The following is a 15,495-nucleotide window of genomic DNA, read 5'->3' as shown; positions in this document are numbered from 1 at the left end:
CTTGTTTCTGGTACAGGGAAGACAAGTCTTGGCAGTTCAGGCTGGACTGTTCCCATGAGACACAGGGTCAGGCTGATTTACATATGGCCATGTCTGAACTGGGATGGTGGAGTGAGCTAAAGAATGATGATGGATTAAACCCAGATCAGTTGACTGGGGGGGTGAGTGTTTGATTTTCTCAAGCACTCTGTCCATCATCCCCTTTGGTATCGCAACCTCTAACCCTGGGCATAGTTCGCGTAGTAGCGCTACGCATAGCTACGCGAAGTGCACTTCAGACTACGTGAGCTACGCGAACTGCGTAGTGCACTGTGCAAATTGCTGTTCGGATGGATTGCACAGTACCGGATGCTTGTCCGCTCTGTGCAGTCAGTGCAAACAGCATATTGCACAGTGCAAGCGGTCGTTTTCTGCCGTTGGAGTAGACTTTTACTCGGGCAGCAGCTTTCTCAACGCGGACTGGTAGTTTCTCATCGCAAGCAGTTGCTAGCATACGCGACCACTCGCACTGAGAAACCTGACCCGGCAACTTGATGTTGCTGATCATGAACGAGGAAAAAGTCTCACCGGAATGTCATTTTGCTCGCTCGCGGTCGCCAACTTGACATTGAGGATCGCGACCAAGCAAAAAATGACCGCTAAACGTGTTTGCACTGTGCTACTTGCAATTCACATAGTGCGAATTTGCGCCAACTTCGCAAACTACACATGCGTTGTGTAGTACTTCGCCCAGGGTTACCGATTTCACTGGCACACTGCTTCAGCCTGCTTGTGTTTCCATCACGCTAGGCAGCCATTTACTGCTGCTCAGGGGGTCCTCTCCATCTTGGCCGCCGGGCCCAAATAAGACAGGCTTCACAAGGGCTCATTGCAAATTGCCAATTCAGAGGGTCAGATGGACTAAATCAGGTGAAGCCGCTTTCATGTGTCTTTGTTCACCCCTTGCCAGCCAGCCACTCGGGCTGCATGCCACTTCAGACCACATCAGCAGCTCTGCAACCATTCTGCAGTTTCTTCTCCAGTCCTGCAGTTTAACACCTTGATGCAGGAGCTGCAGGGAATAGATTATGAAACGGATAATGGGGGATTAGGTGTTTCCAGGGGGAGAGCTGCTCTACCAAGCAGGTATCTTGTAGGGAGGTTAGTCACGCCCCCTGCCACATAATCCTTCATCAATTATCTATTGCATGGGGGTCACTTCAGCCTTTGGTATTGCACTGTGATTCTAAAGAGGGTTTTATGAATTGTTCACCTATTGTGCTGCCTTTTGGTCTGGGGCATATCCCTCACCCACTGATTTAGAGGATGCAGGCTGACAGGTATAAATTGACAGAGGCAAGGAAGATAGTTACCATGCCAAAGCTCACAGAGATGAAAATGACAGTCATTGTCTTTAGTGCAAATGTTGTGGGATGCTAGTAAATTGACATGGAGAGGTCTCATAATGCAGGACTCCGAGTTAGCTAGGACAATGAATGTGGAAAGCAGACCCACCTGAAAAAAATGATATAGTCCATAAATGCACAATTTACTGCTGACCATTCTCGCCTCATTCAACAACGTCTGGAAAGTAAAATATTCTATTTCAACTATTTAGTTTTAACTTAAGTGGAAAACGCTCCGGTAAACTGAAAGCGTGACATGTTGAAAGACGCAGAAGGCAGGCAGGCTTCTTGCATTGCAGTCACAAGATAGGGGAGCACAGATGCCTACTTCACCCATACATGGTCATAATGGCAAATTGCTGACCCACTTTTTTGAGAATGTAGAGGCATTTACGTTTTATTATGAAAATCTGTAAAATTCAGATGTACCTGCCATCGCTCTGTGTGAGGAATGCTTTATGCCCCCATTCCTGAGGATTATGCTCTCCTAGAAGGGGAAATCTCGAAGGAAGAAATTGCAAGAGCCTTATGTGATCCATCTACGTTCAAGCCACTTGAGGAGGATGGCTTCTCTGATAAATGAAGTCTCTTGAGGCGCCTATGCTATAAGCAGCCTTTAAAAGGGCGTAGACATCAGGTTCCCTGGTTCTGGGGCTAAGAAGAGTGTTTAGTGCTGGATAGGACCTGTTAGATTGTGGGCTCTATCCCATCCATATGTACTACCACCTCCATTCAATTATTTCTCTATGCCATTACCAAACTCTGAACCACCATTCCTGCCCTGATGTCCCTGTTACAGACTTGTTCGACTTTCTCTGGTTATATAATTAAATGTTGGAAATGTTTATTCCTACCAGTATCGTGCAATGCCAACAGCACCAACATCCCTCTCCACACTTTGAGATAAATATCGAGAAAAATGAAATATTTTGACATCTTAATAGATAATAGAGGGCTAAGGTCGAATATAGAGGATAACCTGAACCCTACATTAGCTAAACTGCACAATGATTTTGCTTGGTGGATCATCTCAATCTCGTTGTGGTGGAGAGTACAGGCTGTTAAAATGGAGATTACCCCACAGTGCAATTACCTGTTTGGGATGCTTCCTATGCTGAGCCTAAAATCCATACAGACTAAAATTTAATTGACAACAAGCTATTTGTCTGGGAGAGACGTGTGGCAGTTGAAACCGCGCAAACTGCATGCTTGCAGTTTTTCAGGAGGTCGCCTACTATCAAGAGAACCAGCAGTAGCAGCTGACCTGTTTCGTTCCTCAGGGGGTGCAATCACTGGCATGGGATGCCTTGGTGAGGATGTGGCGTCATAATAACCAGGGTCTGGTACCACCTTATTGATATAAATCACAACTGCTTAAAGCAACATTCCTGTCCTCAAAGCCATGTTGCTTACCTGGAAATTAGCACGTAGTGGCCGTAAGCTTTGGTCCGTGGATTCAAGCCCCTCTGCCAATTTGATATATTGGTGGTATTAATTTCAAAGTCTATTGTGTACTGTCACAAATGGAGAGTCTGAGGGCTACTACATTGACCAGTTATTCACAAATGCCTTGCTGAAGTCCTTTAGTGCACTGCTCACTGAGTTTGGTCAATTGGATAAGCACCGATGGCAGTGCAGGTAATTATCACATGTCTTAAGATGCAGTCTGGGGCCCTTCCCAATCGATCTGATGGAATCACTAATAGTACAATATCAGAAAGTGTGGGGTCAATTTAGGGGAGTTGTGTCATGTCTCTGTGGAGTACTGATGGGCCATCTGTTTTCTCGGCCAATAATCACCTCCTCTAAACAGGGCAGACAAGTAACATCCCTACATATTTACTTGAACCAATCCTATACCCGGGGGTGTCTACCAAGAGTATCGCATCTCTCATGCTAAAATCCAAGGAGTATATTCTCAAGGACTTATCGCCGAGTTATTGTCACTTTATCTCAGCCAAAGTGGTGATAAACTTATCACCCCATTCACAAGCTGGTACTAACAGCCGATATCACCAGTTTTCCTTCGACAGCAGCTGCAAAAAACATCACCACAGATGACACCGGCATTTAACGCTAATGAGATGCAGAGTAGGCGTTCCCATGAAAAAAGTTTCGACAACACCACGGCACAGCATTCTCAATGACCAGCCAGATCGGCGATAAGATCACAAAACAGGTGATAAGGCGTGATAGCAGCAGGGATTTAACACCTGCTCTTACCTGGTGTAAAGTCGAACGACAACCTACACCATAAAAGGGAGCCCAGCCGAGAGCCACACCTGAAGAACAACAGATGCCAACGATCATGCTGCTGGGGCACCCAAGAGGGTCACAACACCCACCTCCACCACTCCCAGGCCCCCAACCTCCCCCCCCACCCACCCCCCCCCGGGCTCTTACCCCAGGCAAGGGACAAAGATATTTCATATCAATTTCATAAAATCATGAACAAAATCATTCGCCGGATGTCGCACAATTACAACAATTAACATTCATGTGTGGTCAGAAAAAGGAGAATCATTTGTTCACCATTGAAAGTCCTTACAAGATATCACATTCAAATTTGACTCAAAACAACTATCTGGAAGAGTCATGGCGGGTCATCCCTGGACAATCTGTGAGTCACAGCCTGCAAGACTAATTTCAAGATAAGAAGGTGTGTCATGCACTCATCAAAGGACAGAGAGAGAGAGAAAGAGAGAAAAAGAGAGAGAGGGAGAGAGGGAGAGAGGGAGAGAGAGGGAAAGAGAGGGAAAGAGAGAGAAAGAGAGAGAGAGAGGGAGAGAAAGAGAGGGCGGGAGAGAAAGAGAGGGAGAGACAGAGAGAGGGAGCGAGAGAAAGAGAGAGAAAGAGAGAGAGGGAGCAAGAGGGAGAGAGAGGGAGAGGTAGAGAGAGCGATAGAGAGGGAGAGAGGGATAAAGAGGGAGTTTGGGAAAGAGAGGGATAAAGAGGGAGAGAGGGAGAGAGAGAAAGAGAGAGAGAAAGAGAGGGAGAGAGAAAGAGAAAGGGAGAGAAAGAGAAAGAGAAAGAGAGGGAGGGAGAGAGATAGAGGGAGGGAGGGAGAGAGAGAGAGAAAGAGAGAGATTGTACAAGGAGCGCAAGGCCAATCGGGCTCTTGTCTCATACATCTCAACTGTTGTGTGTGTATCGCTATTGGTGCACCATAAGCCTAAGGCCTGGCACCAGTTGCAGCGTGAAGGCAACATCACATTTCAATAATGCAAGCAGTAGTCAGACTAACTTTAGGGATTAAAGCTCCTTTGTCTCAATACATATGGTGGAAAGACATCTGCACCTCCGACCTTGGTCTTGAATGTGGCTGGCACCCCCTGAGAGCGATATCATACCAGATATTGATGACTCCCACACCACGAACTGCGCTAATGAAAGACCAAGGTATCCACACCCCACACACAGAAGTCCCTGCTTGAAGTACTCCTGCATGGGATGCCCTTGACACTTAAGTAAAAAACAAGCCATACATCCAAACGTTGCACACACATACAACTGTTTGCTCCGAGCAGTGGCATATCATCCACATAACTGCCACCGGTCAGAAGAGTGCCAGTTCTACGCGATCAACAAATGCAATGGCAGGCCTATCTAGGGCACATGCACAACTCCTGTCACGTTGAACTGTACAGTGCACATATGCTGCATTTGTTCAGAGCACTGCCACTGGAAGTGTTGTGCATCAGTTACCATCTGAGCTTCCGTCTTGCGTACGTCACCTGCGTCAAGCCCTGGTTCCATTGTCGATCATGCACATTCGAGTGGCCCATGGATGTCTGCCTATCCAACACAACCTTAGCTGAACTGGATTATTTATGACTGGTGTGTGCGCCCCCTGTTGGCCCACGACCTGGAGTGCAACCATGATACCCGTGCATGGAATGCCAAGATATTTGCCATATGTGCCTGCAGTTGGGGATGGGAGATTGCACAAGTCATTGCGTGCAGTGACCACTTCGAGGCGCTTCCCTATTGGGCTGTGTTGCGGATTGGTGAAACGGCGTGGGCGGAGCACAGCTGACCGTACCAGTTAATGGATTGGCTCTCACTCGTGTTCGTTGCAAAATGCGATGCAGTGCACGCAACAAAATTCCTTTTATTTATTTACATGTTTAATTTGGAATGGTTTAATCACATTCTGTGGATTATCGGAGCAATACATGGTCATGCCAACCCCACATTACATGGTTGCTCAGTGGAGGGCCAACCAGAGTCCTGGGGGAATGAAAAGTTAATCGAAAGAAGAAGAGTTCAGTCTACAGCCTGATTGCTGTGTCATTGGTAACCAGAGAAGATATGGCAGTCCATGTCGGGGTCCAGGTGAATGTCGCAGAGTGTTTCGGGGGACAGTGGAAGGTGTTGTTCCAGGGCATGATGCAGAGGGCTGAACCAGGCAGGGACAGGCCATATGGAGGGGATGAATGCTACTACCTCCTTTCTCACACAGTCATTACCTTCCACATCTTACTCTTCTGATGTGCCTTCTGTGTCCGGTGTGTCAGGTGTGTGTGGTGGTGTTATGGCTGCATTACTGTGTGCCACTGACACATCAGGGGGCAAAGGTGGTGCATCACTGTGTGCCAATGACACATCAGGGGTGGAGATGTGTGTGTCAAAGTTCCTGCATGAGTCATCTGGGACAGGCTCTGTCGCAGCAATGGCAAGATGAGAATCTGCAGGGTATGGAAGATCCCAGTTAGATCTTGCTGGTGTTCAGCCGTGTGAGCCATACTTCCAGCTTGCATCGGCTCCATAGTCTCAATTGTCTTCCGCATCTGTGCCAACTCTGTGTTGTCATCACTGGAGCCTGCCTGACTAGAAAGTTCTTGTATCCGAGTAATAGCCCCAGCGATGTCAGCCAAGGATTTTTGGAGAACATGGAGTGGACAGTGGGTGTCCGTTAGGGACTGCAAATAGTCCCTGATGCGACTTAGACACCCACGTATGGCATCTAGTTTGGCTGCCATGAGGTCAAACCCCACCCGCAGGTGATCAGCCATCTTCTCCTGGCACCCTAACACACAGCGTTGGAATGCCATGTGTTTGTTGTGGGGCTCGTGAGAGCCAGCGGTGATGGTGTGTGCTTCCTGCTGTGTGGTCTGTGCAGGGGGTCATCTTGATGCAGCTGGCTGACCTGCTCCTGGAGGTGGGGTGCGGAGGCTGTCTACGAGCTGTTGGAAGGTGTCGGAGCAGATGGCCAGGGGGTCCTCTTCTTCATCAGTGAAGAGATGTCTGGTCTGCTCTGCAGGAGGTGTTGATTATCCCTCTGAAATGTAAAGGGGAGATACATATTAACAGTGTGTTCCATGTATGTTGATGCATTGTACATGTTTCCAGACAGACAGCATGACAATGTACATTGTGACTGTTTTTGAGGAGCTGGCTATTTGATGGGAGACAGTGGACATTTCGACTACATGATGGATGTGAGGTTGTACTCGTACATTATCATCTCACGGTCTCCAGCAATGCCAGATGTGATTGGACAGTTTCTACCCACAAGCAACACCAGTTGTGTCCTCTGTCCTGTAATGAAAATGTTGCACTTTGTACCATGCTGATGTGCTGTGATTGCTATTTGTGTGTGCCGCATTGTTGGAGAGTCGCCCCTGCAGTTCTGATTTAGCGACCCCTTATCCCTTTGAGGCAGTGTGCCTTTGACTTGTGTGCTTTTACGGTGCAGAGATGTTGGCGACTTGGGTCATTTGTGCTCTTGGACGGTTTTTGTACTCTTGTGCATTGTTTGTCTACCAATGTGTTGTTGACGTCAGGGGTTGCATCAGCACTTGGTATGTGTCAGAGTGTGACCTGCTACTTTGAGGATGTGCTCCACACTGGGCCACCTCAGTGTTGTGTCGTGCACCATGTCATGTATTTTTACTGCAGCCATGTTATCGGTCAAGTAGTGTCACTTGCATTGTTACTGTGGCTCACAGAGCCGCTGCTTTGCTGGATTCAGCACATGTGCATGGGGAGGTTGTGGGATTGGTGATAGTGAGGGGGGCCCCTTTGTGAACATAGTGGACGGGGGGCTACTTGGTGTTTCAATGTGTGCTGCAGTGTGCCAAGGGTATCAGAGACATGTTCCACAATCTTTGTGGGTGTGCAGTGTGCTACACATGATTGTGCATGTGTGCCATTGTGCCAATCTCCCTCCGTCCCCCCAGTCACTGGTCATTACTCACCCTGTTGCTGTTGGGTCAGGTCAAATCGAGCTGTGTCTGCGCTCCCAACTCCTTGCACCGTCTCCACACTGATGACTGTGGCCACCATTTCCTCCAGCTTATCCAGCTCCTCTTGTGGCGCAGGACTCCCACCTTCAGTCGGCGTTGCTGGCTTCCTGTTAGCAGTGAGTTTCTGTTTGGTTTGGCTTTGCACATCATGCCAACACCTCTTGACCTACTCCATTGTCCTCCTCAACACTCTGACTGCATTCACGTTGTTCACGATGGACTGACATATTTCCGTTTGTGTTGCCAATGACCCAGTGAAGGTGAGGAACAGTTGTTGGTAGTGTTCTATCACCTCTGTTACGATGATCCGGTCTTCCTGCAGACTGAACCCCGTCTTCCTTTTCTCCTTGCGCTTCTCTGAACACAAGGTTCCTGGATGATCCTCCATGGGGCTTGTGGTTTTCAGGTTGTCCTCTGCACTCGGTCTGGGTGCATCAATGGTGCTACGCAGTTTGATTTGGTTTTGGTGTGTTTTTTTTGTTGCTTTTATAGTTCATTTTCCCGCATGACGGGGAGGAATTGCAGGCCTGTTGCTGGTTGTCGCTGATGTTTGTATCACGATTAGGGGCATCGCAACTTTTTTCGCTTTCGTGTTTCGCATTTTTTCAGCATTGCGTTGGTTTTGACGCGGCCATTTGGCGCGTTATCGTGATACTATCGCAAGGTACAGCCGGGGTGGGAATACAACGTTAACACAGTGTTATTTTGTCACGATACACTGCGATGTGCAAAGTTGCGTTAACCTAATTTTGCGAAAATTATCAGACGTTCTTGAGAATATCCCCCCAAGTCTTATAAGGGCACTCTCTCCCCGGGGCCTCCCATGCTGTCCAAAACAACTCCCAAGACAACACTGTGTTATAAATTGATTGATCTGTATAGTACTTTATTCAGGGTGTGTGATACTTTTCCCAAATATTTGCAGATCCCCCTGCAGCTCAACTGAACGTGGAAGTAGTCTCTTCCATCTTCATCACACTTATAACATCTCGGAGCCTGGATTTTGCCCATGAACCAGAGGATTGACGAACTGATGCTTCAGCATTTTATTCCATTGGCCCCTTATGATTTGCATTGCTTTAAACATTGGACATCCCTATGTACATGTGTTTTTTGTCGTGCAGAAATAATTAAAACACCTAGGGCCAGATGTAGGTAAATTTTATTTTACCACCTCTTAAATACCGCATCATACCGACTCGGTATTTAAGAAGTGGTAAAATAAAAGTACCGAGATGTAGGTAAATGCAGATGTGCATTTACCGATTCGGAAACAATCGGTATTTACCGATGCGGTAAATACCGACCGGTAAATGCCCATGCATTCCTATGGGCTTTGAAGCCCATAGGAATGATTGGGCATTTACCGGTCGGTATTTACCGCATCGGTAAATACCGATTTACACAAGGGTGCAGGGGGTGTCACTTTGACACCCTCTAGCACCCCCAAAACGGGTTTGGGTGCCATGTGGCAGGCATACCTGCCCTAAGGGCAGGTCTGCCTGTCATATGGCACAGGTGTGCATGCACACATGTGCATGCACACCAGAATCGGTATTTTACCATCAAATAGTATTTGATGGTAAAATACCGATTTTTTAATGCTTGTGGGACTCAGAAGAGTCCCACCTACATATCAATTGTCCCTATTCCTTAAAAATACCGACTCGGTATTTTACATAATCGGTCAATTTACCTATCGGTAAATTTACCGAGTCTGTAAAATACAGGGCCCTACATCTCAAATTGCATTTACCGGTCGGTAACGGCCGAATTCGGCCGTTACCGACCGGTAAATGCCTACCTACATCTGGCCCCTATTGCGAGAAAGAGATAAAATATTGAAACTATAAAACTATATATCTTTGTAGAACTATATCTTTGAAATAAAGGGTTCATCGCATATGCAATCAACATGCTAAAATACCCTATATTTTCAATAGAAGTCTCCGTGCTGCAGTGGTTTGCGTCATTAAAGTCATGATTTAAATCCGATCTATTCTGGAAGTTGAGCTGGTTATGTCCTTGAGGACTACTTTTGCATCATCATTCTCTATTCATCTGCAACTTGTTAAAACTATTGATCAGTTGCAATAGATACTACGCACTTGATCAAATTAAATGATGTGCAGTACATTGCAATTGAATATCCTAGCTGCTGCATCCAGGGACTGGTGGCAAAATTGGATCTGTCACTGCCTGAGCATCATTCACTGCACCAGTCATGTCCAGGCTTAATTCAGACTTAATGTAAAAATGGGCACCGGTAATGGCCTTTCTGTATGATACCTGCCACAAAATGTGTTATGTAGCATGTTCAATCCATCACTGTTAAGGTCTTCGAGATGAATGAGCTGCTGATGCCACAGCCCTGTCAGGGCCTTTATTGAGACCAGAAGATATCATTCACAGAAATGTTACACCATATTTGATCAGGACAATACTATAGTATGGAGCTCGGTGGGTAACTGTGGTACGCACATGTGGGCGAGGTGATCAGCCCTGGTATATTATTTACCGGAAAATGACCCGCGTTTGCTGTTATAAATATGTTTTCCTCTGTCTGATCCAGGGAAAGTTTAACGTGTTTCTGAAAACGTGATTGTTGTGTATTATTATAATACGTGGAAACCTGCAATCCTTTTATAAAGGTATGCCTCTAATTTTCTTATCACAGGCGACTTGTGACGTCCTAGTCACCTGTAATAAATAAATAGTGTAGCCCCTCAACTAAAAATATCTTTTTATAGTTGAGTTCTGACTTTACAATGGGTTGCCAGAGTCTGTAGCTTAGGGGAAAGGCAAGACCTGGAGATTAGTTAAAGCTGCATTTAAAAAACGAAAAACAAAAGTGTTTTTTCCTTGTGCTCTGTTTTTCTAGGTGAACAGTGATAAGTGGAAGGGAAATATTGTGTGCAACATGTTTTTTTTCACCCTTAATTATAGGAAATAAATATTCTCTACATGTTTCTACACATTCTGAGCTACAGTTTTTTTTATCTGATTCCAAAACTGATTCTAATATCCTTGTTCAACAAATGTCTGACTGCCCTTGGGTGTGTTTAATTTTATGGCTGGAATTTTATGAAAGAGCACCACTCTAATGATTTAAGCGGTTTGTGGGAAGAGTTGTGACCATGTATGATAGTGAATAAAGTACCCCATGCCATATTGCAAGTCACCTGAGAAATCCATGACTATTAGAAAGGAACTCTGGGCCAGATGCATCAAGCTAAAAACCGGTCGCAAAGGGGCAGATTCTCAGAATCTGCCCCTTTGCGACCGGTATTTTTGCATTTGGGATGCATCATCCCAAATGCAAAAATCGCTAATGGAGAATTCGCTAAATTGCGATTGTTTGCATTTAAGGAATCTCAAATTGAGATTCCTTAAATGCAATGCATGAAAGTTTCAAAAATAGCGAATTCGCTAATAGGGCACGCAAATTACCACGAAGTACAACTTCGTGGTAATTTGCAAAAACTTAGAAAAATTCACTTTTGTGCATATTTTAAAGTTTCATGTTGTGCACACACATGCCCTAAGGGCATGTGTGTGCGCAACATGTGCACAGATCAAAATCAGGGGTGCAACAGGGTGTCCTTTGGACACCGCTGCACCCTTGAACTCGCAATCTCAATTTGCGAATCGCTAATTGCGATTCGCAAATTGAGATTGTCTTCCCATTCATTCCTATGGGCCTCTGGGCCCATAGGAATGAATGGGGAGGTATTCATTAATTGCGACTCGCAATTTGCGAGTCGCAATTAAGGAATTCTAAGGAATTGCTATTTATGTAGTTATTGCTTGATGCATTCCATTTTGCTATTCCTTATTAGCGATTCCTTATTTTTCGCTAATAAGGAATCGCAAAATGGATGCATGATGCATCTGGCCCTCAGTCTTCTGCCTCGTTTCCCTGTAATATTACAAATCTTCTCTATGACTTGCAATGTCCTTATAATGTATGGCAGGGGATACGTTACTCCATACATAATAGTGTATAGGCCTTCAAGAGAGTTTAGGGAAATTGAAGTCGGGTTCCCCAGCTGACCCTCTTCCAATTTCGATTCTGAAACTTTTAGACACCCCTCAACTTTCTGTAATTTGTAATGCCCTAAACTTGTCCCTACATAATGCTACGGTCCCGGCTTTGTGGAAGCATGCTATGGTGTCACCTTTATTAAAAAAAACTACGGACGACCCCAAAATCCCCGCTTATTTCCGGCCTATCTCCCTTTTGCCTGCTTTCTCCAAAATCTTGGAGAAACATGTGCATAGCCACCTTGTCCAGTACACGGAGGCTAATGAGATACTCCATACCTCGCAGTCAGGTTTCCGCCCTGGGTTCTCCACAGAGACAACCCTGCTGGGAGTTACGGAAAAGATACGCCATTTGCTAGATAGAGGTGACTCAGCTGCGCTGATTCTACTTGATCTCAGCGCAGCGTTTGACACCATTTCCCATAACATCTTGCTATAATCCCTCTCTGCCATGGGTATAAGGGGTAAAGCTCTGGACTGGATCGCATCTTTTCTTACTAAGAGAACTTTTCAAATCACCTCGAATACAGTCGCTTCTGACATTCATCCCTCTCCGTATGGAGTTCCTCAGGGCTCGGCACTTAGCCCCTTGCTATTCAATTTATATGTAACTCCAATCGCTGGGATTGCCGAATCAGAGGGTCTGACTATGTTCTCATACGCAGACGTTTCCCAGATAGTTTTCTCACTTTCAAATACTGGTGACGTTTCCACTTTCCTCTTGCAGTATGGTCTTAGTAAGATTGCAACATGGATGAGGGACAACCTGCTCAAATTAAACGGAGGCAAAACAGAGGTTTTAATACTGGGCCCCAAACAAGATCTCTGGAACCCGAGACATTGGCCCCCGGAAATGGGAATCCTTCCCATTCCTTCGGAACAGGTGCAAAATCTGGAGATTATCATCGACAAGGGTCTAACAATGCAACCTCAGGTTAGGAAACTTACAGCCACCTGCTTTACCATCTTGCGGTGGCTCAAGAAAATCATTTGGATGTTGCCTGGAGATACACAGAGGTCCGTTGTCAATGCCCTAATCACTTCTCGGCTGGATTATGGCAACGTCCTCTTTTTGGGGGCGTCCCAGGCTGTCATCAGACGCCTTCAGCTTGTGCAAAATGCTGCGGCAAGGCTGTCATTCAAATGCCACAGAATGGAACGTATGTCAGGACATATCCGTACACTACATTGGCTTAGAATTGAAAACAGAGTCAAGTTTAAGGCCCTTAGTTTTATGCACAGGATTAAATGGGACACTGCCCCGAGATACCTACAATCCCTGGTGCATATATACACTCTGGCCCGCTGTCTGAGATCTTCTTCTCATGGCCTTTTTAGTCTGCCCAAGATCAGTCTTGCCAGGTTGGGAGGTAGGTCCTTTTCTCTATTGGGCCCAAAATTGTGGAACTCCCTCCCCCTGGCATTACGCAAGGAACCGAGTTATATGCACTTTTGCAGAGCCACTAAAACTTGATTGTTTAATCAATAAGTAGCCCCTCTCTGCACCACAGTAATTCTGCTGTACTCATAGGCTTTCTGTCCCGTTAGCGCCGGGAAACCCTTTTGGGTAGCTGCTGCGCTCTACAAGCTAAAAAAATAAATAAATAAATAAACACCAGAAATACATAGAATGAGGAATTAGAATATGCAACATTAGCAGACAAACTTTAAAAATTTTGCACAAATACTGAGTTGACGTCACTTAAAAAAATATTGCCTTTATAGGTCAGAAACCACACTCTATTCTTTCTTTTAAGGAGGGCACTAATTTTAAACAAATTACATTATTCCGGCTACCACAGTAGTGGCAAATATGTGCTAAACTTATTCCATCACATTTATGCACTACTGTGGATTTACACAAATATAGCATCACATAAATATTGTCAATGATTTCTACCAACTAACGCCCAAAGAGTAAATACATGGGGAAACCATGCGGTAGCATTGTTACCTCAGGTCATGCCATATTTATTTCTAGAAACATATAATGAACTGAGCTAGGTCACTGAGTCGGCAGAGGCCTGTACATGTAGCCCTCATATAGAGGACAGAATTGCCCTTTTATAGTCCACTAGTGCAGAAAATATGCTGTAATCACAGCTGAATGCTGAGGGGCAGTCATTTTTGTTTTTTCTAAACTCCCAAAGTGTGATTTACCACTTTTTCGTGCAGGGCAGCAGCCACAAATGCTGCACTGCGCGAAAAGGAGAGAGTAGGAGAGTGCCATATTTACAGCTTTCCCTAGCTCTGACACTGAAATCAGTTGCTGTGCACCAAGGTGACACCTTTGCGCCATAGTGCCAGTGTGTCTCCATGAATCTAGCATAGGTTTTGCACTGGAAGAGTACCCGTCCAGTATAAAAAACAATGTGTATACTGACTTTAACCCTTTTACCTCTGCTGTGGCAAGAAGTCAAGTACAGGGAAACGTCCTGCGCAAGAAGTTGCGTACAGGAATCTCTGGAAACTACCAGACTTTTCGAGCTCTGGAACATGCAGCTTCACCACTTAACTTTAAAAAAAATGATCTGGAAGTGTGTATAACATCTATCATTGGTGGAGGACAATGCAACATTCTCAGCCAGGCCTCATGCGTAGATGACCCTAAACTCAAATTATACACTTGCACATCAAAAATATTTCAATCAGGGTTATCCTAAACCAGTAAAAATAAAATTCCCATGGCACAGATTGGTTATTCTTCCATGTACTCAGCGCCTTCCACCTTGTTTGAGGGCATCGACCCATAGCACTTGCAGGCTATGCAATACGGAGCAAGGAGCCATGCTGCAGTTAAACTGCACATGCAAGGAGCTGCAGCAAGAGATGTCACAGCTGTTAAAGGCCCCTTTCAAGCAGAAAGGAATCCGTACCAGGAGGCAAGCAGTGTTGGCATGTTTTGACCAAGGGGCCACACAATTGAACTGCACAACGGTAAAATGTCTTATGCTGACAGAATAAAAAATGCCTAAACTGACAATCTAACATCAGCAATGGCAGGAATAAACTGCCAGTGTAGCCATCTGCTCGCAAACTGGCTGCTGCAAGATGAAAAGAGGACCTTATTAATGTATACAACTTCAGCTGGTGCCAAATCTATTAGGTGTCACTTCTAACGTGTGTGCACTGTATGGCACTTTACTACGTGAATTTCTGGTTTTAGTAATGTATCTAATGACTGCACTGCACTTTAATGAGTGCACTGTTTACCGTGCGAATCATTGATGCACTTTAACAGACTATATCGTCTATTTTAACCACAGTCAGGTACATTCTGTACAGCATTTTAGTATGTGAATTATTGGTTTTACTGGGGTACAACACTAGTTTTATTGGCTATTTTAAAATGTTGCAATGTTTTTCAGTAACTATGCAAATACAAAAGAGACTTCAAACTCTTTGTATGTGTTCTGTTAAGTGCAGAACATGTACAAAGTCAGAAAAGGAATGAGAACTTAAAGCATTTCTCCATCATTGCACCTATTTCAAAAAGAGTGACGTTTTCTGATCTAAACCCTGTCTACTTTATTTAGTAAATAGGGTTTAGCATGAATCCTTGGTTGGTTGAATAAGAACTACCATGCTCCACGCATGGTATGCCCTGTTGGTGCTAAGTAATGCAAAGCAACGGTGTGCGCTGCTTTGCATTAGTTGCACATTATTTCCAGCGCTAAACAAGTTTAGCCCAGTGAAGTAAATCGGTAAAAAAGATTGGGCTCCGATTTGTATCACAAGGAGTAAAATCTTAGTAAATCTCCCCCTCTGTGTGAGAAATTGGGTTGTTGATTGATTATGGTGTTAATCAACCCTGCTCA

Source organism: Lissotriton helveticus, chromosome 6, assembly GCF_964261635.1.
Source record: "Lissotriton helveticus chromosome 6, aLisHel1.1, whole genome shotgun sequence".
NCBI classification, from domain to species: Eukaryota; Metazoa; Chordata; class Amphibia; order Caudata; family Salamandridae; genus Lissotriton; species Lissotriton helveticus.
The sequence above is the reverse complement of the archived record's forward strand: the minus strand, read 5'-3'. Positions refer to the sequence as shown.